General features: G+C 43.5%; 1 protein-coding gene across 3 annotated transcripts in view; it reads left to right on the top strand.

The window, feature by feature from the left end:
• The first annotated feature begins 2,992 nt into the window (after window positions 1-2,992).
• Window positions 2,993-27,317, top strand: part of PAK2 (p21 (RAC1) activated kinase 2) — a 68,515-nt gene continuing 44,190 nt past the window's right edge. The window contains exon 1 of one of the 3 annotated variants that reach the window (XM_075937204.2): window positions 2,993-3,148. The gene's annotated coding sequence lies outside the window, so the exon portion shown is untranslated. Of the gene's footprint in view, window positions 3,149-16,645; window positions 16,774-27,317 lie in introns of those variants that run through there. The other 2 variants (XM_075937205.2, XM_089780948.1) reach the window with 2 other exon arrangements.

Raw genomic sequence — 27,317 nt, 5'->3', positions numbered from 1 at the left:
TGCTTAGTCATTCACGTCCTTAAAATTAGTTTGATCTATCTTAATAGTAAGTTAATTGGCCTGAATGCACTCTTACATCTAACACTTGCATGTGTAACAAAGGTGAACCAGCCCTTGGCCCTGATCTGACCTGGTTTGCTAGTGTCAGAGGGATTCTCCCCCCCCCCCCCCAAATAAGTATTCTGTGGTTTTTCTTTTTAAATCTTCTAAAGCATTAGAAAAACCACTGGTGGAGATGGGTCACAGGACAGAATGGGCCAGTGCTCTGAGATGGTACCAAGTAATCTCTTTCCCAGATGCTTGTCTGATTGGTTCTTGCTCACATGTCCAGGTTCCAATTGATCATGCTATGTGGGATTCTGATGGACTTTCCCCCCAGGTCAGATTTCCAGTGGCCTTGGTGATTTTTTTTTAAACATGTGTGTTCCTCTACAGCATGGATGCACATTGTTTGCCAGGGTCATTTGTGTCTCTCCCTTCCCTTGGGCCTTGTGCACCTCATCTCTTCTTTTCTATTTTTATGGCATATAGTTTAGTCTCGTGTCGGCTGTCATACCCAGGCCTGACTTTGCTTATTGAGTTTAGTGGGCAGGAAATCGGACTAGATGAAAGAAAAGTAAACCCACTGGCAAAAAAATCTTTAGTGATACAAAAAACAAGGAAAGAAGAAATGAGCTTGCAAATCAGTGTGGATGGTGTGGAGTTTAAAGATAATCTAGGCATGGTCAAACACCTAAATGAATATTTTGCCTCATCTTACAAAAAGAATAATTAGAATCTTGGGGACAGCGCAGGATGGCCACTAGGAACAAAGATATGAAAGCTGAAATTACCACATCTGAGATGAAAGTTAAACTTATTTTTATGGGACAAAACCAGGACGCGGTATGGGGATAATCTCCATCCAAGAATATTAAAAAAACTGGCAAATGAAATTGCAAACCTCAAAACAATGATTTTTAATACATCCATAAACTCAGGGGTCATAGCCTATAACTACTGAATTGCAAATGCAGTACTTTTAAATATACAATTATCTGACCTAAACGGGACTGGAGGATGGTTGGATAGTGAAAATGTCAGGTAATATGGAGTACCAATAAAAAACATGGGAATAAATATGTATTACTAATTCTAATGAAAAAATAAACATCAAACAAAAGCACAACTGCACTCCTGTGTGGTGTGGGCGCATGTGCTGATTGTGATTGGCTATTGTACATGCTGCGTTCTTATTCGTCAATTTGTCACGTCGGCGGGTGGCATGTTGGATAAAATGGTATGTTGGATAAGCGAAGGTCAGAAAATCGAGACTGCCCTGTAAGAGGTTAAAAAAGTGATGAGAGATATTACAGGCCCTTTTGGTTTGGTTTGTATGCAAAGTTGTAAAACAAATGTTGAAAGAGAAAGTAAGGACGTAAAGATAAATAACAATTAGAATAAAATACATAATCATTTTACGAAAGATAGATTATAATAACGTAAGAATGGCCAGACTGGGTCAGACCAAAGGTCCATCCAGCCCAGTATCCTGTCTGCCAACAGTGGCCAATGCCAGGTGTCCCAGGGGGAGTGAACCCAACAGGTAATGATCAAGTGCTCTCTCTCCTGCCATCCATCTCCACCCTCTGACAGAGGCTAGGGACACCATTCCTTACTCATGCTATGGACTTAACCTCCATTAATTTATCTAGTTCTCTTTTAAACCCTGTTATAGCCCTAGCCTTCACAACCTCCTCAGGCGAGGAGTTCCACAGATTGACTATGCACTGTGTGAAGAAGAACGTCCTTTTATTAGTTTTAAACCTGCTGCCCATTAGTTTCATTTGGTGGCCCTTAGTTCTTATATTATGAGAACAAGTAAATAACTTTTCCTTATTCACTTTCTCCCCACCACTCATGATTTTATAGACCTCTATCATATCATATCTTCTTTGAGAAGATAATGGATTCTCTTCAAAGGAAGTGGAGAGGATCTACTCTGACTGTATTTCAATAAGGTATTATATAGTTATACAATGGAAATTATTAAATTGGAGAGGACAGGGATTAATATGAGAATGAAAAGCTTGGTGAGGAACTAGTTAAAGAGGACACTGTAACAGGTCATGCTGAACAGTGAACTGTAAGGGTGGTGGGAGGTTACTAGTGCATTTCTTCAATGACTGGTCTTGGGACCAATCTTAGTTTCCATTATCATTACCGACCTTGGCACAAAAAGTGAGAGTACACTAACGAGTTTTGCACATGACAAAGGAGGGCGGTATTTCCAATATGGAGGAGGACCGGCATATTGTGCAAGAAGTATTGGATGACTTCAAAAGCCGGTGGTAAGAGAGTGTTCCGCAACTGGGGGTGGGGGGTCTACTTCACATCCTCCATTACGTCCTATGTGGGGGCAGAGTTTTTCTGGGCAGTGTCTGAAGATGTCCAGGGAGGAGCAGCGGGTACTGTCAGCACTGTCCAGGGGCCTTTGCTAGGTGCCCCCCCTCTGGATCCTTGCTCCTACCCCTGACTCTTCATGTGCTGCTGGGCTGGGTCCAGACTGGCCAGTTTTTCCGCAAAATCATCTGCTTTTCTGGAAAAACTTGGCAGCTGTCTACACTGGCCGCTCGAATTTCCGCACCAGCACTGCCGGTCCCTGTAGGAGTGTCAGTGTCCTTGCGGAAATGCCGTGCTGCTCCGGGCAAAAGTCTTTTTCCGAAAAACGTCTGCGCCCGAGGGCCAAATGGTGATCCTGGAGGGCGGGGCTACCCAGCGCTGCCGGCCTGCTCCCGCTGGGCCCTGTCTCCCATGGCAACCGGGAGGAAGCCCCCGCCCCCTCCGCTCCGGGTGAGGAGGCGGGAACGGAGCCGGGGGCGGGGCCCCGCAGGGGTGAGGGGCCCAGGACTCCGCTTCCCAGCGGGCCCCGCGCGCGCCGGCACCTCCCCCTTTGCCCCGCCCCGCGCCCGCTGCATCACGGGAGCTGTAGTCTCCGCGCGAACATGCGCGGAGGGCGGCCCCGCCCCCTCCCCTCCTCCTCCCGGGCTGTGGCCACGCGCGGCGGTTCCGCTTCCCCCTCCGGCTGCCGCCGCCTCGGTGGGTCCCGCTGCCGCCATCGCAGGAGGCGCCGCGCGAGCCAGGGGCCGCGGCCGGGGTCCCCCCGCCGGTGAGTCCCGCGCTGAGGCGGCCGCCGATCGCTCCTCCCGCGCCGGGCGGCCCCCACCTGCCGGCGGGTCCCAGGCCGCGGCGCGGGGCCAGGTGCGGGCAGCCCCCCCCCCCCGGCTGCTCCGGGAGCCGCAGGCAGCGCGCGGGCGGGCGGGCGGCTCTTCCCTGGGGGGCGGGGGGGCTGTGCGCGTGGGGCTGCGCCCGGGCCGCGCGGAGGAAGGCGCACCTGCCCCGCGCGCCGCGCCGCACTTCTGCCCGCGGGCAGGGCAAGCGGACTCGGTGTGTGTCCTGCTCCTGTGCTCTCGGGCTCTCAGCCGCAGGGTGAGCGCCGCGGGCTGGTGTGTCGCTGCATCGGGGCCTCCCTGGTGCCCGGCCTCTTGGTGTAATTGTGCACAAAGCATTAATGGAGTTGTCAAGTTTTGCCCAAACTTACATTTTGTAACAGAAATGTTGTTGGTAAATCTGTGGGTTTACTGGATTTCTTTTTCTCTACCATTCCCTGGTAGTGTAAGCAACCCAAATATCGCAGCATCCCACTAGTGTGTGTGTTTGTTGGAAAATTCCTTTGTGGATCAGTACCCCTTTGTGGTTCGTTTATGCTTTGTCTCAGTGTAGTTGTCACTGTCTGGTTTTGTTTGTTTGTTTGTTGAGGTCGCTTTCCTGTTTTCTGACATCTTTATTTTTCTACTTTTGTTCATTGTGTTTTTTCTATCTGCTCCCCCAGCCCTCCTCACAAGAGACTCTGAAGTGTTTAAGGCCAGAAGGGACTATTAGATCATCTAGTCCGACCTCTTGCTCATTTCAGGCCATTACATTTCACCCAAATACCCCACTTGTGAGACCAGTTACTTTTGGTAAATAAAGCATTTAGTCCTTAGGGGACTAAACCATTGTGTTGCAGGCACAACACAGGAGAGATGGGTGCTCTTGCAGTGGCAGGAAACTGACTAGGTGTGAGAAGTGCCTACATGATCCCAACAGGCCCTGTGTATCCCATAATGAGGAGGAAGAGGAAAATATCTTAGAGTCCCTGCAGATCTGACCTTGGGGGACCTCCTTACCTATATCTGATCGATTAGACCCTGAGCATGTGAGCAAGATATGCCAGCCACATGTCTAAGATGGAATTTGGATGTACATGTGAGAGGGTGTGTGTGTCTAACTGGGTCTCTAACTTATACCATTGAGAGAACTACTTTTAGTCCAGTACTTACCCTCTCCTGTCCTTTTTTATGTTTTCACTCTTCCCAAATTCTTTTTTTGGTTGGAATTTCAGTGCTCAAGTATTGTCTGAGAGTTGGACTGAGCTTCCAGAGCCAGTATGTTCTTCTTTCAGATTAACAGATCGTTAATTGATGCCTCTGCTGTGGCCACAGTGAAGATAAATCATGGTTTTTGGAATAAGTATCCTAACTGTTACAGCAGCAGTGTTTTAAAGGGCTTATTTTAAAAAACCAAACCAAACCCAAATGGCATATTTGGATGTACCATTCAACCACACCAATGTCAAAGGGTTTTGCCAAGTAGTGGTGTGAATGAAAATGCTAATGCTGGAGTCTTGGGCTAGGACCTAAGCATCACTTTGTATACTGACATGTCTGATCAAAATGCACAGGTGGGGAGAAAAGGAGGAGGGTAGCAGAGGCATGGAAGTGGAAACAATTGAGTGAGATTATGGAGGTGTCAGGCTATTAAAAATTATTTGCCTTAGATCCCCTCTGTCCACTTAATAGCGCTGACATATGTGGTGGGCTGGGAAGTCCTATTTAAGTAATTTATAGTTAAGGATTTAAAGCACTGGTGGGCAGTATGCAAGGCGGCAGGTGGTCCTTCTGGGGTCTGTGTGTGGCCTGTGAGAGATTCTGTTTACCATTGCCCAGGCATGTCCATGTAGTTTTTTCCTACCAGTACTGCTAAAGTGATACGCACCTAAAGTAAGTGCATATGAGCTGAAATTGCACACAGCATTGATTGCGAGAGCCATGTGCTCTCTCTACATCCAATCAAAGTACTGTTACTGTCCAGTGGGCACTCCCAGCAAATTCTAAGGTAGGCAAGTGTAGTTAGCAAAACTACCCCATCCCAGGAGACTGTCTTGGATATGGCAATCATGTGGCCCACTCACTAGCCTAGGTTGCCCATCGCTGATTGAAAATAATCTAAAGCAGTTTTACCAGTGCCATTTTGTAAAACGACATATATGTTTTAAGCAGTAGTGGTTGAACAGGAAGATGATTTATAGTTTGTAGGATTGAAACTAACTTCGTCCAGTCAGATGATCGCTCTTCTTCCAAGCTATATTATAACTCCTCAAGGTATAAAATCAAAGAGCTACAAGTATTTGTGACTTGTACAAGGCAATATAAATGTAACTTTAATTAAGAATATTGTAGGCGGTTCAAGCAGGCTAAATCCAAATCCTCATAGAGACAATTGTAAAGCTTTCCATTGAAGAGATCGTTCCAAAACCTTAACTACAGTGATTGGTTTCACTGCTTTTTTTTTCTCTATGAAAACAGACACTAGTTGGAGCAGTAAGAAGGTTAAAAGAATACAAGCTTTCAGTATATTCCTTTGAATCTCTCGAGTTAACTAGGTAGTGGTTTCTTGAAAATATTGTAAGTGACTCACAAATAAAAGTCTGCAATTGTCCAGTGGTGTCTGGAAGATATTACCATTCCATAAATAAGAATTATGCATAAATTACAATTGAATGTCACTAGAGCATGCGTTAGTCGGACTAAGGATTCTTAAGATGCTTTTCTGGCTAGGGTTGGTGTTTTTTGTATCATTGTAGTGTACGATGAAAAGAAACTGTTTAATATTAGCATTATGCATTTTCATGACAGTATGATGTGTTAAATATATTGGCATTAAAATGTTCAAATAGTGAACTGGCAACTTTTAGGACTTGGATCATGTTGTAAGTAGGATGAGCTAACTTTGTTCAATGGAAAGCCTTGAAGAAGTACAAGATTGAAATCTTCAAGCAAGATTTCATAGAAAGTCAATTATGGTAACTTAATTTGGTCTGCATTTTATGGTCTGCATTCAAGTTCGCTAGTCTAGAGTGTAGACTGGTACTGAGAATTCGGAGATTTTAGTTCTATCTCCAGCTGTGCATCCTTAGACAGACACTTCCTTTCTGTTTTCCCAACTGCAGTATGAGGGATCAGACCTTCAAAATTTCATACATGCTAGCCAGAGTTAGCTGTGAAGGTCAGTGATGCCCTCAGCAAAATCCAGCTATCATTCCCAGCTATTTGAAAGGGAGAAGTTGTTGTGTCTTTTTCCTGGAGTCTAATTGGGATGTCATATTTTGTATCCGCTTCTTGCAAGTAGTTATCAGATAAATGTGAAGCTCCTCCCACTCTCACTGTTGAGGAAGATGCTTCCTGTCTCTTCACCACCTCCAGAGCATCCTGGCTGTTGCATGTGGGTTTCTGCGTCTATACCCTTCAATGCAGAGGCTCTGTGGGTGCAGGGGGAGGTGTAAGGTTTTCACCAATCCTTCCCCGTCAACATTCTGCTTGGTTCCTCTTCCACTATGACAAGCTGCAATGCTTGCGTTCTTAAACAGTAATAGATATGCTTAACAGTTCTACAGCTGCCCTCTGGCTTCTTAACTGCAGTAAATCTCATCAGTGTTGTAAATTTCACTCTACTGCTCCTTGGATATGCCATTGACGGTAGCAGTACTGGAGCTGGCTGGCTGCAGACTCAGAAAAACAATACATGTGAAGGAAGGGCAGAAGCTGGTTCCTCTGTGTGCGGGGGGGAGGGGTGAGAGTGGGAGCCTGCCCTTCTGCATGTGGGATGGAGGGGCAGGAGCAGGTCTCTTGCCAGCAGCCCCCAGTGGGAGTGGGTGCTTGGGGCTGCTGGCCCCCTTGTGAGGGATCCCACTTCATTGTTTAACCTGTTAAACTTAAAGTTAACTGATTAACTGGGTTTTACATCCCTAGTTTTAACTAACTTGTCTTGTTTGGAGAGAAACTTTGTGTAATTTTCAAACAAAATCCTCACTAGGTGCTTTACAGAACAACTAGAAAGACAGGTCTTTCCCCAAAAATGTAACTCACATCTGTGATGGCACAATAGGTTGAGGATAGCAAATAGAGAAGAAAAATAACATAGGTAACAGCTGAACACTTAGTTTAATCAGGAGCCTATCTAGCTGCTCAATTTTTAAAGAATGCCTGACTTACTCTTTGTGACCAACGTTGGACTCATGCATTTACTATGAATTTTGAGTGAAGGAGACGATAGTAGTTTGGCAATCCTCGGTTATTTTTCCTTGTCATAAACTTTCAGTGCTGTTTAGGGCTTGCTGGTCCTAGAATGGTAGTGCAGGCACTCCCCGAGTTACAAACATCCGAGGTACGAACATCTGCACATACAATCAAAAGCTCACCTGCAGCCTCTGGAGTAGCCAAGAGGCAAAGGTGGTGGCAAACAGAGGACGTGTTGGCCAGATGACGCTGGAGGAGCAGAGGGCGGTCATGCAGCCAGTGGCGAGAAGTGGTGCTTTGAAAAGGAAACCAGTGCTGCTCTCTTGCCTGCAGCTGTAAGGCTGCATCCTGCTCCTCTGGAGTCCTCCAGCCCCTGCTCACTGTGGGTAGCCTGTGGGGAGAGGGGGATGGCTGGAGGATGAGGCTGGCCGCAGGAGCTAGCTCAGAACCCGCAGGGGTGTGGGTAGCAGGGACATGCCCAGAAGTCCCCTTCAGAATCTCCATCTACCTACTCATTCTCCTCTCATTAAATCTGCCTTTCCTCAAGGACCAGCATTTGAAGTTAAATAAAAACAATTTCTGCTGTTTTTCATCACAGATATATAGCATGTTATGGGTTAAATAGGCTTTTGTGGGCTAGCCTGGGATCATAGCTGCCATTAATAACATTGTTTCTGTGCTAAAATGCATTCTGAGTTGCTAAATGACTTACACATTTTTGGAACACAACTTGCTTGTAAGTTGGGGATTTCCTGTATAGGTAAAAGGCTTGAATGGGAGATGGACCTCCATCCCAGAAGATTTTTGATAGCTTCTGATTGACTGAGATACAAACACTTCCAACTCAGATTGGCCCAGGGTTACTTCTTCGCTTGTTATTGCATTATTTGTTCTGGGAAATTAGCTGTTACCTCTTGCCATTAAATAGCTGCTATATTTGAATCTTGCAACACAGTAGTTCCATCTCTGAGCTAATGGAGGTGGTAGTTATCTTTCCCTGCATTTACTGGTGTGTCCAACCTTCTTCTTCTGTAACTTTTTAACGTCTTAATTTAATACCGGTCCTGGGGTTGGGAATCATCTGGTGTATTAGTACCAGTCTACACTGGGCATTTAGTGGAGCTTAGCTGCTTTTAGTTGATTTTCTAAACAGTGAGTCCACGTGACCAAGCTTTTCATTAGTGATGCTAAATTCAACCTTGCATGGTTGGCTCTAAGGTAGTGCAGATGCAGTGATAGTAAGTTGATATTCTTGGCCTCCAGGAGGTGTCCCACAGTGCCCTGCTGTGACAGGTCTGGCCAGGACTTTCAACTCTGCTGCTGTCCAGGTGCCCAGGAAAAGCCCTGGAAATAGTTGAATTTCATGTCCTGTGTGGCCAGCAAGACAAGCAGACCTCAGAGTCAGCAGCAAACTTGACCACGAATGCCTAGGGTCACAAATGAGCACCAGCATAGAGCATGCAGGAGATCTCTGACCTCACTGCTGTGTGAGAAGAGGAAACTGTTTTCGCAGAGCTACGAACCGGCAAGAGAAATGCAGATATCTATGCCAAGATGGCAAAGGGCACAGAGGAGAAAGGATAAGCCAGGGATGCCCAGCAGTGAGAGATGACAATAAAGGAGGTGAAGCAGTTAAATCAGGGGACACATGGACAATATGGATCATCGCTGCAAACGTGCCGCTTTTATGAGCAAGTGCGTGTGATCTTCAGGGGAACCTGACCAGCTTCCCTAGCCAGTCTGCAGATTCCTCCTAAGAGATACTTCTGGTAGCCTGGAGAGCAGCAGAGGTGAGGGGGAGAATGGTCAGCAGGCGAGCGGGGCAGCTGAGCTCACGGATAGCCAGGACCTTTTTATAACTTTGGAGACCATTCCCCACATCCAACGGCATCTCACAGCCAGTCCCTGATGACAGGGAGGGTGCTTCTGCTGAGTTCATATTTTTATCTGCCTACAAGTGGGTTAAAGCAGTTGGGTATGATTTATTGCAGCCACTGTGCCTACGCAGCGGGGGCTGCCTGGAATAGCTTGTTGACATGTCGGGAGAAGGAGCAGGAATCCTCTCCTGCACATCTCCATAAAACTCGCGTAGAGGAACTCTTTAATCCTTCTCACAAGATTGCTGGGGAGGCCTGCCTCATTCCCTCCTTCACAGTATGGACTAGGGTATTGGGCTTTTCCATGCCTAGCCCAGCAGTAAGTGGTCTTGCGTCATTGCAGCATACGCTCTGTTGTCAGGATCAGCTCCCATCACTCTGTGATTCGGAGAAGACTGATATCGCGCATGGCAACCTGGATGAAGGAGGAGAAGTTATTAACGGATGCCTCTTCAGTAAACCTCCATTTGCCCATACCCAGTGAAGCATGGCTTGAGCCCCTGTCCTGGTGCAATGCCCAGATTCCTCACTCCTTCCCACCCATCCACATGTTCCTGCAGGAAGGGAAAGTTGTGCTTTCCTGGTAAATGGGGTGCCAAACATCTGGTTGCCGCATGAGCCCTGCCGCCAAGGCCAGAGCACCTTCCCCTGGCAGGCTCTAGTCTGAGCCTGTTCCTTGCCGTGCCTGCCACCAAATGGAGTCCAGCTGCTCCCCTAAGATTCCTGGAGTGTACCTGCTGCATAGGTACTGTGGCTTTGTACAGAACACATCTCTATTGTCTTCTGTGCTAAGAGATTAGGCTTTATGCTTGACAGCGGACCTCCTGTAAAGTCTGCCCTTCGCTTTTCATTACAGCGGGTGCATCAGCGAGTGCACGTTCCCCCTTCACCAACTGTTCAACTAGCACGTGTCCAAAGGGGAAAATGTACTAGGGCTGAGATGTTCAAGGAACAAATGCAATCTGCCCACGTGGACAGAGAGCGATAAGCCAGTGGAGGAAAATGCTGCTGAAGGAGATGCGCTTGAAACATGGGGACACAATACTTCGCTGTTCCCGGAAGGGTTCCATGCTTACCCTGCCATGCCATCTGCACAGATAGCCGGGAAAAAGCACATGAAAATACTGTTTGTTGTTGCTTTCAAATGGAAGGTCAGGGAGGAGAAAAGTGCATTCTGAGAAGCTGAAGATATGTATCCAGAACCACCCACTGCACAGTTTTGGTCCCATCAGGCTCTGGGAGCATAACCCAGAATGCAAAGGGGTGGCAGGAACTGATAGAGAGCTATCCATGGTACATCTCAAGTTGACAGCCACCTGACAGAGGACACGCTACGTTGAATTCTTGCACAAAGTTACAAAATCAGATGCCAGAACATCATCCTTATCTCTTAGTATAGACAAGGCCTTAGAGTGTAGAATAATAGTTTTAATGCAAATCTGAATTATTAATGATGGCAGTTGACCTAAAAATAATCTTTAGTTTTATGAAAGCCACTGTGATTGACTGGATAGTACTCAGGAATCCTGGCACTACCACAGGTCGGTGTATGACACTGGGCATCTCCCTGTCTCTGTTTCCCTTATCACTGCAGTCTTGTCTCTGTGATTATAAGCTTTTGGGGCCTGAAGGTTACTATATGTTTGTACTGTGCCTAGCACAATGAACCCTGGTCTTGGTTGTCATTCTGTGTTATGTTGTCATTTGTATTAGGGTAATTCTGCCATTGGTGACAAAATTAAATAGAAGACCAGAGGTTAAACACTCTCTCAATCCCTCTGGAAAGAGAACAGGGTTAACTAAAAGTATCTTGAACAAGTCAGAAAATGTAAGTTAAGTTTCCTACTCTGCGAATGGGGTGTTCAATTTTCAGGTTTGATGTTTGCTGATTGGTTTGGTACAGTTTTAGTCGTGACCTGTGAGCTGAAGTTGATTAAAAACAATGTCCTGTTAATGCTAGACAGTTATTTATCTTAAGGTTTTCCATAGCGTCCATCGCTGTAGTATCTAAGCATAGTAACAAGCAGATGCAGGCATATTTAATATTGTATTGCATGATCAATTGAGAACAATATCTGTAAAGTTTATCTGTGTCTCACTGAAGAAATGCAGCCTGTAAGTAGTTATGAGTGGTTTAAATATAACTTAAAATGTGATAAATTCTTTTCATAGTGGAGATTGGCATATGCATCCTCTCTCTTTTGTACTGAACATTTGTGTGAGCAAGAATGAGGGCAGCTGGCAGGTGCTTGAGGGCAGGAGATGTGACTGGTCTAACAAAGCCTTTATTATGCAGCTTCTGGCTGCTTCTCTGAAATTTTCTCCTTCCTGTCAACTGAAGGTAGTTACTTCACCTCTGACTCATCACATACCCACAAAAGCTCACAACTGTCAGTCAGCGTGCTTTTAGAGCTTCTTCAATGCAATTCAGCTTTTGGTGCAGTATATCATGGCTTATTTCATACATTTATTCAAGGGACATCACCTCATCAGTATTTTTTATCGTAGGGCATGTTTGCCTCTTCCCTGCTGTCTCTTGCTTTCTAAAAACCTGAATATTTTTTTCAAAAGGCTGTACATGTAGTGTGACTGGAAATGGGCTCTTTATGGAATAATGAATTCCTCTACCCTGCCCCAACTGTTTTCTCCTCAAAAACCAACTCTTATGAGGTAGTTGATCAATCTCAGAATTACAGAAAGGAGTGACTGCCATCCTCGATGCCTGATGCAGAATTCTAGGTTGAAATACCATCCTCTATTAAAGATGCCCTGTGAGGAACTTCCAGATGGTATTCCACTGATTTTAAAGTCAGAGTTCTTCAGATGCTGCGAGTAGCGTGTCTGGTGGTCTGGCAGTTCGGTGGTGCCATATGGTAGGAGAGGTTTTTTTTGACAAGGATCCTGATGTCCGCTCTAGCTGGAACCCAGTAAGGTTGGACTTCCTGGATCTTAAGGGTCCTGAAAAGAATGGGCCGCCTCTGGTTTGGGCTGGCAACGTCAATTGTCAACATTGGGGTGCCATTTGGTTGTGACTAGATAAAACACCAAGAGTCAACACCCTTTGAAGGCCTGGGAGGAGAGGATGTTAGAGCATTCAGAACAGTCCTCAGTGGAGAACCCCCAACTGCAGTACCTTGGGATCTGTTGGATTATTGATTCAGGCAAGATTTTTTTGAAAACTGCCTTCCTATAGCATTTTGAGCCCTTGATCCTGTGGGAGGTGGATCTGCTTTCAGTTCTGTGAACCTCTCAACTGAAAAAGCAGGTTTCCTGCCATTATTCTGCAGTTCTGCATCTACTTTGGGGCTACGAATGTAATTTTGCTTCAGTTTCCAGTTGGGATAACTCCCAAGTTGAAACCTGTCAGATTTGTTTACATTTGGCTGCTGTGTGCATCGTGGCCTTTTGGCACCCCAGCTCCTTTGTCAGTCTCTTTGGCTTGTCCATACCGACAGTTAGGTCAGCATGGGGACCTTTTTTGTGTTGGGGTCCAGTGACCTACAGAAAAATCATTTGGGGGCTACAAACAAGTGAGAAGCAAAAAAGGGGGAAAAGACCCCACCTTCAGTGATGTGACTTAAAAGGGGAGAGACATTCCCCACATTCCTCTCTCACATCAGAGCCTAGGCAGGCCCAGGCTAGTAGATTTTGTGTGCGCCAGCCCCATGGGAGGACAGTGGGGAGAGGGACTTAAAGAACCAATGTGGGTTCCCCAATGCTGAGTGGGAGCCCTGAGCCTTGGTGGCTGGATCCAAGGAAGTTGGGGGCTGCATTCAGCCCTTGGGCCTTAGGTTCCCCACCCCTGAATTAGGCAGTGGTGAGCTGTGGTGGGGACTCTACCCCACACTAGCCTGCAGCAGGCTAGCTATCGGTATGCACCCTGCTGACGTGTTAAGTTTGTTCATGTACTCTGATCTAGTCCTATTTCAAAGAGACGACTTGTTCAAAGTGCTTTAACCAACCCCCTCGCCTCTTTCTAGGAAGCCTCCAAGGAAGAGGTGAAGGCTCTTTTGGGCATACCTGTACCTCTTTTACTGTCATTTGATAGGGTCAGGTCTTGTCCGCAGTGGGTATTTCAAACCTGGGTAGTAAACGCCACTCATGCAAACCCCAGCTTAGAGAGCCTTTCCTCTCCCTGAGCAGTCACAAGCAGTACCTCAGATTCATAGTGGATAGTGACCTTATCAATAAAAGGTAGTTAGGGAATGGCTTCACAGCACAGATAACCTGGTGATTGGCACCTAGGTTAGCTTTGTATGGGTACAAGCATCACTATGGCAAAGCCCCACCTGTTACTATATCTCCACTGTTTCTACATGTTCCTGTGTGTTGGGGGCATGTGCCATGGCTTTTTTTGCTGAGACATTGTCAGTTGCCAAAGAGTGTGTGTTCTGCAGGGAGAATTGTGGGCAGGATGCTGGAGGACCAGTTATTGAAATGTGTTAGCCTTTTGCCTGCATCCTTATAGCAAAGTGGGCAGGTTTCAACTCATGTTAAAGCAGATATCCGATTCTATCCCTTCCACCCAGCTCAATGCTAAACTCAGTAACCCAGCCTGCACATAAAGCTCTGCCAGACATGGCTCACAGGTTGTATTTTGTTGATGATGGGAGGGTTGGGCTAAACCTGGGTAAGAGCCCAGGTTACCTGCAGTGAAGATATCCTCTTGCTCTTTGGATTGTTAGCAGCCTGACTGTAATATACTAAGTGCTTGATGGTCACAGGTAGCTCTTCTGCATCAAGGAGTTTTATGTTGTATCGATATCAGAGGGAATGGCTAATGACAGCCCTTTCTCAGTGAAGTCCATACTTTTGGGTAGCTAGGTCCCCACTTAGGTTCTAAGTGTCACTGTGATTGCCCTGTATTCCACTGAAATACTAGCTTCCTGCACCAGGACAGGGTCCCAGATACAAGCATGGCAGTGGATTCCAGCTTTTCCAGCTTCAGGGCAGAGGCCAAGGGAGATTTTAAATGAAAGTGAAACTCTGGGTGACCTTTTTAGTGGGGCTGGGAATTCAGATAGCAGTCACTTCATTTGTTCCCTTTTATTCTTCTGCCAGACTGGGTCATAGTGAGCTCCCCCCTGAAGTAGTAGAAACTAGAACATTGTTCCTCATCTGACTTGAGCATGTTTCCTCACTATTTCCTACTTCTGGCAGCTAATCTGGATTAGCAGATTAGAGGGAGTGATAAAACACTGTTATTTCAAACGTTTTCTTGGTTAAATTATATATGGGCATTCATTATGTTCAGAGCTTGGAAAAATCTATTTAATATATATTAGGATGATGAGTGAGCCTACTTGCCAGCATGATTAATATGCTTGCCATCTGCAAATACATCCCAAAGTCTTGAGTACTTTGCCAGAGGCTTACTAGCAGGAGATCAAAGCGTAATAGCTGGGGGGGGGAAGAGGGGGTTCAGCTAATGTTGGAGAGGAAGGCAACCACAGGTGAAGTGAAGAGGCAATGCTTCAGGCCCCCCTGTTTGCTTGCCCGCAAAGAGGAAGGTACGGGGTTCTTTTATGAGCGCTGTCCCTGATCTGTGCTTGAACTTTCTCTTTTTAATTTTTTTTGTTCGCTTCTGGTTTGTGGTGTTTGTATTTGAAGTAACACATTCGTCTATCTCGGTGGTTCTCAACTGGTGGTCCATGGTGACTTTTTTGGTGGTCCACAGAAACATTGTCCAAAATCACACGGTGTGAGCAGGCACCACGGCTAGACTGTTTTACGCTGTGTTCACAAGTACGCAGTGCGTCATCCATAGCGTCACCTAGGATGCAACCGCGTTGTGTTGCCAGTAACTTCCATCTGAGGCTCTGAGCATCAGTGTAGCTGCTGCCATCGTGTTGAGCGGTTGCTGTGTTGTTTGTTCTATGCTACATGTGCTGGAGGTGGTCCACGAAAATTTTTTGATTGGCCTGGTGGTCCGTGGACTGAAACGAGTTGAGAACCACTGGTCTAGCTGATGGGAGAAAGAGTTGTCTCTTCCTGACTGTCAGGTGATCTGGAAAAGCAGGGAATTGAAGTCTAAGTCTTTAAGTGATTTCTTTTCTGTGGTGCATAAGGTGAGATGCTGTTTAGCTGTTAAGGGACTTTCCTGTGTTGGCTGGGTTACATCAAAACAGTCTTTTTGGTGAGAAAGTTGGGAGGTGGAATTCGAAGGGAAAAGAGAAATCTTGGAGGATATTCTACCCTTGCTGAAGAACAATCTAATTCCCTAAAATGATAACATCCCAGATTCCTTAAGGGAGTGGATTAGATTAATCTATCAGGAAATGTGTCGAAGCAGAATCACTATATTCAGTTACAGATACTGAAGTGATAGGTTATAATTTTGAAAGTGGCGCAGTTAAAATTAGGAATTTAAACATTTAGACATCATAGGTACTTGATTTTCAGAGATGCTTACCACTTGCAGCTTCCATTGAATTCGTTTGCCTGTGTCACTCGGTACGGGTGAAAATGATAGCAATTTTATTTAGATTTCTTAATATGTTTTTAGATACCTAATTTAAAAACCTGGATTTGAAAATGGAGGAGCGGTTAATTTCAGTACAGGTCCATTTCATACTGAAGAGGTATAAACTTCTGGCCAGTTTCAGCTCAGTTCTTCTGAATTGAGTTGGAAATATTTCTGCTAGTAGAATAAATGCAAAATAAACTGACATTAACTGTTGTAATTCACTTCAAAATATTACAACTTTTTCCCATGGTAGTCCTTTACATAGGAAATAAGTGCCTGTTTATACTAAATGGTATAACCTTGAGAGAGGCCCACTCTTCTAACATGCGAAATAGCATTGATGACACTCATAGTAACAAAAAACACATTGTTATACATTTCTGCCGTAGTACTTGCCCAGCTTTTAAAATAAAAATACTGAGTATGGAAATGCAGTGAAGAAAAGTGTGTTGTACCCTCCTCTTCTCCATGCCAAGATATGACTCAGGTGCAGGATTCTCAAGAATTTATCAGGCTACAGCACTGAGTTACAATTGATTACTGACATAGTTTAATAGAGGCCAAGGCCAGAAGGAACCACTGTGCTTATCTAGTAGGAATGTGACTAGTTAACCAGTTAACTGAGGGTGGGGGATTCTCCAGCCTGGGCAGAGCAAGCCCCATCTAATTGGTAAATAGTTGATCAAATTATAACTGGTTAACTAAATAACCGGGATTTTACATACCTTTTATCTAGTCTGAACTCTTATATAACACTGGAGTGAAGAAGGGATGGTAAGATCTTAATTAATATCAAAATACAAATTAATGTTAGGTAATGCTACAGTATTATTAATGCAGGTGTATTGAAAACTAAAGGTGATTTAACTTTGTCGTCCCCGTCCCTGTCCCCCCGGAAGTATATATTAAACTGTTTTATGTTGCAGGCCAGGATCCTGCAGACTTGTAGAACAGCTTTGGAGACTGGATAAGTAATCTACATCTTCATTTTAAAAAAACCAAACCAAATCCCAGATTGCCCGGCACCTGGATAAGACGTGTGTTGTGCTCAGAGGTGAGGAGTTGAATGCATCTCTGGAGATAGAAGATCAAATTTATTCCCAAATTACCATGTCTGGGTTATTACTCCTTGTTCTGTCTCAAGATCACCATGCTATTGGAAATAAATTGGCTTGTTTGTCAGACTGTGTGTTCCATAGAGACTTGGGACTGGAATGGCATGGTTAGGATTGAGGTCGGTGGGGTAGAAGCTTGTGCCAGCATTTAACTTAACTGCTGTCTCAAGGCAATGCTACCAACTTCTCGTTTCTGTGACTGAATCACAGAAAATTAGGGTTGGAAGAGAGTCCAGGAGTCCATCTTGTCCAACTGACTGATCCAAGCTCGACAGACCCCAACTCAATCATTCCAGTCTGGGATTTGGCAAGCCTGGCCTTACAAGCCTTTAAGAATTGACATTCCATCACCTCCCTAGTTAAATCATTTCAGTGCCTCACCACTCTCCTTATGAAGTTGTTTTTCCTGATATCCAGCCTAGACCTCCCCCATTGTAACTTGAGATCATTGCTGCTGCTTCTGTCATCTGCCACTACAAAGAGCAGCCTAGCTCCATCATCTTTGGAGCCCTCCCTTACAGGTAGTTGAAGGCTACCCTCAAGTCCTCTCTCACTTTTCTGCAGACTACATAAGCCCATTTCCCTCAGCTGCTCCTCATAAGTCATGTGCTCCAGCCCCCTAATCATTTGTTGCCTTTCACTGGACTCTCTCCACTTCATTGTTTAACCTGTTAAACTTAAAGGTAACTGATTAACTGGGTTTTACATCCCTAGTTTTAACTAACTTGTCTTGTTTGGAGAGAAACTTTGTGTAATTTTCAAACAAAATCCTCACTAGGTGCTTTACAGAACAACTAGAAAGACAGGTCTTTCCCCAAAAATGTAACTCACATCTGTGATGGCACAATAGGTTGAGGATAGCAAATAGAGAAGAAAAATAACATAGGTAACAGCTGAACACTTAGTTTAATCAGGAGCCTATCTAGCTGCTCAATTTTTAAAGAATGCCTGACTTACTCTTTGTGACCAACGTTGGACTCATGCATTTACTATGAATTTTGAGTGAAGGAGACGATAGTAGTTTGGCAATCCTCGGTTATTTTTCCTTGTCATAAACTTTCAGTGCTGTTTAGGGCTTGCTGGTCCTAGAATGGTAGTACAGGCACTCCCCGAGTTACAAACATCCGAGGTACGAACATCTGCACATACAATCAAAAGCTCACCTGCAGCCTCTCGAGTAGCCAAGAGGCAAAGGTGGTGGCAAACAGAGGACGTGTTAGCATAGAACAGATTTATCCAGGGTTCAGCTCCCAGTGGGGCTGGGTATCTGAGTGCTGGAGACGGGTATCTTGCTGAGCTGTTTTCAGTTAAGGGCTGAAGCTTTGGGGGCATGGCCTGCACCCTGTGTCTGTGTTGCAGTAGGCTAGTATGTCTGAGTCAAGAAGACAGAGCATTGGGGACCCACGCTGGCAGGGAAAACTGGCTCAGTGGGGTCTCAACACATTGGGTAGCAAACTCACGGGGGTCCTGATTGGCTACAGGTTGATTGTACCCCTTCTTCAGAATCCTTTGTGTGTTGCCCTCTCAAAAGCTTTCATAGCTGCGGGCTCCTTTGGAAGTCTGTGGTTGGAATAAACCTCAAGTCTTGTGTACGCTGGAACCAGACGTACACTTGGTAAATTCTCGTAGGTTGTTAATGCTGTAGGTGAAATTGGTGAGACATCAGATACTGTTACGTTGTCACTAGATGGAATTGTGGAACTTCCCAGAGCTCTCGGAACTACATTTACTATGTTTTGTTCTAATTTTTTGATCTAATTTTTAAATTTCCCAAGGAAAGATTGAAGGGATTAAAAGGAAGGAGAATGAAAAACCAAGACAACCTTAAGATAATACATTTTCCTAACCTAGTTTTATTTCCCTTGAATTACAAGTTACCTTCTGACTTTGAAATGTGCTTCATCAAGATTCTCAGTCCTTTCTTACTCTTGATATTCGTTCATGTCTGGACACATTTTCTAGTATTTATTACTAGCATATTTACTTTTGCCTCATTACAATTGAGAAGTGACTAATGGTCTCCTGTCCCACCTGAGCAAACATTTGTAACGGGGACCATCTCTGTCCTCTCTTATTTAGAGAAGTAACTGGTGGAGCGTGTTGCCTCTTCAGTACTCCCAACTTGAAGAAACATGGAGCCAAGGGATTAGGTTTTGTAATTTGCAGAAGTTAATTTTTTTGTCTCCTGGAATTTTTCTCAAGGCTAGAGATAAATGTAGTTTCAGCTGTTCATCTGGTAGAAAACATTTCTAACTTAGCAGGAGTGAACACATTTCTTAGGCCATCAAAATATCACTCTTCCCTAACCTTTAGAGTCCTGCAAAATGCTTGGTAGGGAAAATGTGGATTGTTTTCCTTAACCTTTCCCCCCACACCTGTCCCTTTTTTTTCTTTTCTTTTTATGCCATGTAGGATGAGCAATAGTGCTCTATACATGTAGCAAGCAGTAAAGAGGAACTTTGACCGTGATCAGTTTTCTACATCAAGTGATTTGCAGAGATCCAGTTTCCTGATGATGGTCATACAATCCTAATTAACCTTGCAGTAGGCTCCAAGTGTAAAGTGCTTTGGCATCATGAAAATGCTGGTTTTGGCAGTTGCTAATTGGTTTTCTATTGCTCAGGGTGTTTCTTTTGTGCCATGCTTAACAATTTGGGAGGTATGATGCATAGCTAGAAAAATTACTGGTTGTAGGTATCTACTAAAGCTGGTATTTTAAGGACTTTTTCCAGTGCTGCAATATTTAAAACAGATTTTGAGTGTATATAGGTGTTTTGAAATGGCTTACTATAATTCATTTCCTGTTTTTAACAAAATTCAAGTACATAAGAGGATTTCCCCTTAAAATAAGGAACAAGCTTTTTAAAAGGCCATTTTTAGTGGTATACTAATATTGAAATTAGACACTGTAAAATGTATAGTTAATGTGGACAATGAGGGGAGAATATTATAAACACGTCAATTATAAATTCCATGATCAACACAATTAAATGGCGAGCCTAAAAGATCAAAACAAAAATGAGGTTAGATTTTAAGCTCAGGTTTAGATATATAAAACTGAGCATCATTCAGCAGTACTTAAGATGGGAGGGATAGGAGTAGCACTCAGGTAGTTCAGACATACAGCTCTTATGATTTTGCTTGTTTATGGCTTAGCACTCAAGATGTCAGCTTTAGCATTTGTTTAAAGGCTGTCATTATTACATCTGTTTATTCTGCGTAGACTCATGTAATGTATCCCTCACAATGGAATGGGAGTGCCTTCCGATAATTGAAAATAAATATCAGTCTCTTCTCTTCCAGCAGATCAGAGTAAGTAACTCTCATGTGAATGTGAGGGGAACTCACTGGAAGACAGTCCATTTATTGTTCAGGATGTGATAAAACCCGTGACCATTCTCTTCTTGCATCATGTTCCATGCATGGTAGATAAACCTAGTACAACACTTAGTGGAGGTAAGAAAGCAAGGCAGAATTGGAGACTAGCACTAGTAATCTTTTCTATGCTGCATTATCATTTAGGCCATGAACATGATATGTAACAGAAATACAGCCCCCATATCATCACGTTTCTTCCACAAATGACTGAAAGAACCAACCATGCTCCTTTTAGGATTTTTTTACTTCACTCTACATCACACTCAGAGATCATATCTGGATGAGAGCAGCCCTTATCCGATAGGGCTGGGCTGCCCCTGGCTCAGGTGAGGATCTGCTCTAGACCCTACCACTTATTGGTTAACCAGTTAACCTTTCACATCCCTAATAGACTCTTGTTCTCCATGGTGCCATTCTGCAGCTTTAACTATGACACCATCCTTTCTTACCCTTCAGTCTGCTGCTTCATTCACTATGTGACTTCAGACCTCTCATAAATAAGGCAAGGTCCAGAAGACATCATCCTTCTGCATTATGTAATCCTGATTCATGCCCAGAGCTATGCTGTGCACTGAATTGGATGGAGTCATGTAGATAGTCTGATATCATGTAACTAAAGATGAGCATAATACAGGTAACACAGGGTTCCTCAGCAATCTTAATTCTCACGTGTCTTAACTTTTGAGTGGTGAAGTTGGTACCCTTAATGGTATTTTAACACCTTTTTGAAAAGTTTCCTAGGTTTTTAAAAGAAAGGCCCAGAAATTGTCTTGTGGAATTGCTGAGACTTATTTCTAATTATGGTCTAGGGATGTAAGCGATTAGTCAACTATCCGATAAGCCTAAACTTATTGGATAGTCAACAAGTGATGCGACTAGTTGCTTTCCCCCCTTGCTTCCTCCGTCAGAGAGGCACCAAGCGGGGGGGTGAGCCAGCTTAAAAGTCAATTCCCCCCAGCACCGTCTTCATGGGGCAGGGGAGATAGAGGCACAGTGGGAAATGGTGCAAGTGGGGACTGAAGTTGTACCGGTTCTGCTGTGATTCTGCTTTTGAAATGTGCAAGAGTCCCCTCCTGGCCCCATACTCCCTGCTGGGCTTCCGCTTTTCAACGGTGGCAAGAGCCCAGCAGGGGCAGAGGCGCCCTCATTGAATAATCGAATAATTGATAGAAATCCTGTCGACTATTTGATTGATTAATCTCAATTTAATGTCCCTATTATGGGCTACTCTTATGTTAAACTTCCCTTTCTGCATTCATATCAGCAATAGTTTTTTTATATCACAGATTCCCCAAAATGTCACCCATTTTTTGTTGTTAAAATATTGTTCTGACTTTGTGAAAGGTGATCATTCCCAAAATAAACACAGTGCATTGCTTTTATTGTAGTTTTCACAGTGCTTATATATTCAAGACTGTTAATTCTTTAACCTGTGTATTTGATTATGAAAGCTCATAAGCAACGTGTGAAGCTCAGAGATTAGTTCAGTTTTCTTGCCCTTGTGACATGACTGCCTGCTTTATCTAGATACAACAATCTAGGGTGTGAACATACCTGTGGGCATTCACTTTGAGCTAGTGAAAATATCTCTGGCTATTTTGCTCTTCATTATGTTTTTAAACTTGCATCTCTCTGATCAGGGAACAAGTTGTGTGTCATATTTTAAAAAACGTGATATAGGTGTGCTTTAATACATGGCATTTAATACAAACAGTTAATGCAGAGAGCACCTCATATGTATGAAGGTACATTCTTAGTTTTTCGTTTTTAGCCTACTCATTGTTTGTCTTGTAGGAACCTGTAAAAATTTACTTTTCACATAGTAAACAAAGAATAAATTGCAGATCACATGAGTTGTCCTCTGATACCTAGAAAAATGAAAATTGATTACCAGAAGGTTAGCTGTGACTCATCGATGCGGGAGTCCCACTGAATGCAGTAGGTTAAACAATAGGAGTCTCAGTTCTTTACTGTGGGAGTAAAATAAGGAGCACATGGTGCTTGCAGGGAGGAGGAAACTTCGTGCGCTTCCTCTCCCCGGCCCTAAATGGCCTGGGGGCAGGAGAGCAGCAGGTAGTCCAAAGGCTGGATCAACCCTCTTGGCGAGCCGGATTCAGCCTTTTGCCCATCCCTGTCTCACCCTTAGAGGGTTAAATGGCTTTTTTGGAGTCTCTCTCTCTCTCTCTCTCTCTCTCCATCCTTGCCACTGTTTCTGCCATTACTTCTAACGTGCAGGGGTTGTGGAGTCATGAACACAGCACAGTGATGGACACCAAAAGCTCAGTTCTTCCCGATTCTAATAGTTCTCCTAGTAATCCTCTGATGGGACAGTGATAAAAATGTCTCAAGGGTAAATAGCTTCACATAAGACTGGGATTGTACACAAATGATCAAAGTGATTATCTGTATATGGTTTGACACCCTCTGTTCAAAATGTGATGCTCCGGACTGGCTTGTTCACTCAATGTTTGGATGTCACATTTAGAATAATTGTTTTCATTAAGGCACGTTGCCAGGGATGACAGGCACAGACTAGTGGCCCAAATTCCTGTGGTATTACAAACAATTACTAGTAATATGAGTTTTTCCTACCTTTAAACTTGGCAAAAAATCACGTTTCCCCTTGAGCTTGGAAAAATTCAGCTTGTGCAAATAAGGGCTTGAAAATGTCTTGCTGCCAGCTATTGAAGCATGAGCAAGTGCAAACAGCCCAGATCTCTGCATTTGTTGGGATCACAGATGTGCTGGTGATGTCAACACACACTGCATGCTCTCCTCCCTTGCCCCTCCTCCCTCTCCCTTGTTCTTGGGAGCCTGTACAGACCATAAATTGCTGGCCATTTCCTTTGTTTTGGTTCTCTGCAGGTTCATGTGGTAGGAGCACAACAGTATGTATTTGTGCCATACATCTTCTGTCCTTACAAATAATCCAGTCTGGTTTGTTTTAATTTGCTTCTACTTCATCAGTTGCCATTATCAATGTTACAACCTCATTTTTTTGCAGACTCAGTCTTTCCATGTTCAAGGAAGTGTGAAACAAAGACAAACTTTAGGCAGAAAATCAATTTTCAGGCCTATCTAGAGTGTAAATTACTTATGAAACAAATCTGATTAATGAGTTGACATTTGGAAGATACAGAGCAAAGATATAGAACAGATATAGTTATGATTTGTTCACTTATAATTCACTCATATTCAGTGACACACATCATCTATAGCACTATCTATGTGCCAAATGTATATTTGAATTAGCAGAAATTGTAATTACATTTCTTGGAATTTGATGTAGCTTAGTCTTGGGAGACAATACTAAAAAGTTTGTTTGTGTACTGAGGCTTTTGCCTATGCCATCGTTAACAGTGGAAAAACAGCGTATCTTTTCTAATGGAAGATCTGTTAATGCTTGAGAGTAGTGTAGTAGGAAGTGATTTCTCTCCAGATTTGAGTCTGTAGTCCTTTGGGTTTTTTTGCAGAAGCTGTCCACACCACGAACCATTGTTTGGCTTGTTCTAACTGGATGTGTAGACTTTATGAAACTGAGGGCCAGTGTGGCGATCAACCAAGAGCTTTAAGAGCAATATCTACTTTGTATATTTTTTCTTATTAATCATTACACAAACACCATGCCTTGGTGTGCCAGCACTGAGGGAGGGGAAGGCTACTGAACATTGGTGCTATTTGCAGTGCATAGGCCATCTCAAAATGAGAGTAGCTTAGGGCAGCCATTAAAAACTTAAAGATCCTTGGCCTAAGACAACAAACAGCATTTTAGCACAGAGTAATATTTTGCACAGAAATGTCCTTAAGAGGGAAGTATTTTATTTCTGGGTGTTTCTTGTCTGTGGATTTGTAGTTATGTTCTGCCTTATTTAGAAAGAGGTACCCAAACATGTGCAACACTTTCAAAACACCCATTATCTATTAGGGATATAAGTGTGTGCCCAGTTATACATTTGCAAAAATAAACGCATTTTAACATCTCTACTTCCTACTATAGATTTGAGAGAGTTTGTCTGTAGATATTCGAGAACTCCTTCTAAATTGTAAGAGCTAGCACCACCAAATTCAGTATACAGCTTCCTCGTATCTTAACTTAAAGCAAAGTTAGGGCTTGTTTGTGCCAGGAAAACTGGATGGGCTTGGAATGGGATTGCTTCTCATAAAACCATATAGAAAAGAGACAGAATCCCCAGGCAGGGGAAAGGGGCTAGAAAAGTCCCTTCTCCATGATTAATGCTGACACTAGCTTTTTTCCTTTGCTATTATGTAGTATTTGTTGTTACACTACTTTTTTTGCATTGTCCACTTGATACGTAAATACCAGCTATGTTTATTTGCCCTAGGTTTGCTCCTTTACTTCTGAGTGTGCTAGCAAAAAAGATAGGGAGGAGTGGGAGCCTGAAAAAGATAGAATGAAAAGAATTTGCCTGCATGGCTGGTTTTGTTCGCTAGTTATTATTTTGCAAGGTAGTACTCAACTTCTTCTTTGTCCCTTGCAGATTAAGATTTATTGAAGCGTGTAGTCTGGGAACAGATATGTGAGTGAGAGACTGTCTCTGTCCTGAACGTTTCCAGGCATGAAGTGATGTGTGTGCTGTGGGAATGTGACAAGAAAGACTCGAGTGAGTTCTCTGCTTCATCAGTGAGAGAGGCTCTCCTGCGAGTAAATTTAATAAGTTATTTCCTTTGTATGAATCGTGAAGTTACTAGACTTCCTCTGAACTTTTATCCTAACACTGGTTCTTAAATTTTTGAAGCTAGTCTTTTTCTGGTGCAAGCAATAACTGTTGGTCAAACCAAATACATTGATGAAGTGTTACCATTCTTCACTTAGTTGGAAGGGATTATAATAAGGTTTGTATCCTTCCCCCAGCGAATATCAGTGTTTCGTAAACTTCCATCTTTTGTCTGTTATAGCTATGTAGTTTGGCATGTGCATTAGCTTATCTGAAATTATATAAACCTGGTGAGATGTGGCAACAAACCCTATTAAGATTGTGTCTACCATGCCTGGTGTGAGGTGTTTGACTTTGGTCTATTTGTACATAGAAACTAAGTAAGTGGTACGACTACAAGTGGAGTGGGTTACCATTTTGACTTCTTACCACCGTTGTCAAAATTATTCTTGTTCTTTCTTCTCACAAGCTCCACTTTGGCAGATGAGGAATTGGCAGTGGAACTTGCCAAAGTCTGGAAACAGGCAGTTTTATGTGTACAACTAGTATTTTTCCATATATTTCCTGATTAGCTAGCAGGCAGAAATAGCTTGAAAATTCTTGAAGTTGACCTCTTAGTATAGTTTTTGGAGTCCCTACTGATCAAGCTAAAGGAATCTTATGTGCCTGGCCTTTTCAGTTTTTAATAGTTGCTTTTTGTGTGTTGCTTTTGGTATGAAGCAATCTGAGACCTATTGGTTCTGTCTGAAACCAGATTAGAATTACTCTATGGTGAGTAAATACTTTTAAATTGATTAGCCACTGTGCTTGCTGGTGATGTGGCAGGAAGTGAGCTGTGGCTAGGTAGCACAGGCTGAAATAAAAACTAGTCAGAAAACTGCTTTGAGCTAATCCTGGGGAGGAAGTGAGCTGTGATCAGTACTCAGTGAACTAATTGCAGGAAACGTATTGCGAAATGGGAGCCTTTAATAATATGTATGCACATACACGTGCTGCATTTTGCCTTAGGCTGAAAAACTGTTTGGTGAATTAAGATCTCAAACTCATAAAACCAGTGGCCCCAAAATGAAGTTTGGAAGCATCTATCACACAGAAACTGTACTTGCTTACTGAATGTGCGACATCAACTTTACCTTATCTCCCCTCCCTTCTGGAAAAAATACGCAAAAATTAAACAAAAAAAAAGCAGACCTTGTCTCATTCAAGAATTTTTTTTTTTAGAAGATTGTGTCTCAAATTAATAAAGAGTGGAGAATGGAGGAGGTGGCAATCAGTCATGGATTGGAGTGCTTAGAATAATTGGAGCACCTCACCAGAACTTTGAATAAGTGTTTAGTATAACGTGATGTGCATTCTGATTCTCACCAAGTGTTAAATTACTTGGCTACACCAGTCCTTACAAGTAATTTCCTCCGGTCTTGCTTATTACCTATTGTCACGTGATCTCAGCCTGATCTCTGACCTAGTTGCGTTTATTGATTATTCCATACTTTGTGAGATACGTTTGTAGGGCACAGTGGCGGATTTAGAGTTAGTGGGGCCTTGTGCTCAGCTTCATTTTTCTCTCCCTCTCCCCCACCAAGTCATCAGAACAGTTTCTGATCTTCCCCACCCCCATTTTTCATGGTTTTTCTTTATACTCCTATATTATAAGTAATAGGAAGTTAAATAAAAAAAATGAGGGACCTTGACTTTTTGGTAGTTAACTTTTTTCACAGGCCACCTGAAAATTGCTGAGAGTCTCAGCAGACTACCTAATGATCTTTCCAAATGTTGCTTGCATCATTAGCTAACTATTGGAAAGTGCTTTGGATAAGAGTGCTTTAGAAAAAAAAAAATCTTAACTTTCATAGTCCACTTGAATGGAGTTCTTGGACCACAGTTTGAGAACTTCTGCTCTGGATGAAAGCTTGTACTTGCATTACGCTAATGTGAAAAAATCTGTAAAAATAAAGTATAGATGACACATGAATGGAAAATTAAGTTAACTTCTGAAGAAATTTGCTCAATGTGGAAAAAAAATTATTCAGATAGCTTTTTTTTCTACACTTTTTCTTTACAAATGTCAAGTCATTGTTAGTAATATTTTGTAAAGAGTCATTTTCAATTGTCAGTATTGCCAAACTTAATTCATTTTAAAACAAAAGAATGTTCACCAGTAGCATTTGTGATAGGTATTAGGGATGTTTAAATGCATTTAGCTAACTGTGTAACCACTGAACATTTCAGAGGTTGAATGGTTACATGTGGCTCCGCGGTTGGCTCCTGAGGAGCTGGTGTGCATGGACTGCTGGCTTTTAAGCTGGCTCCCTATGCATATCTGCTCCTGCCTGCCCTCCTCCTCCCTCCCCCCAGGCACTGCTGCCTTTGATGGAGGCAGCAGCGTGGAGAGGACAGGCTTCTCCCCATGTGTACCGTGAGCCTGTGTG

The sequence above is a fragment of the Pelodiscus sinensis genome, chromosome 10 (genome assembly GCF_052426305.1).
Source record: "Pelodiscus sinensis isolate ZL-2025 chromosome 10, ASM5242630v1, whole genome shotgun sequence".
NCBI classification, from domain to species: Eukaryota; Metazoa; Chordata; order Testudines; family Trionychidae; genus Pelodiscus; species Pelodiscus sinensis.
This window is presented reverse-complemented; position numbering and strand designations above follow the sequence as displayed.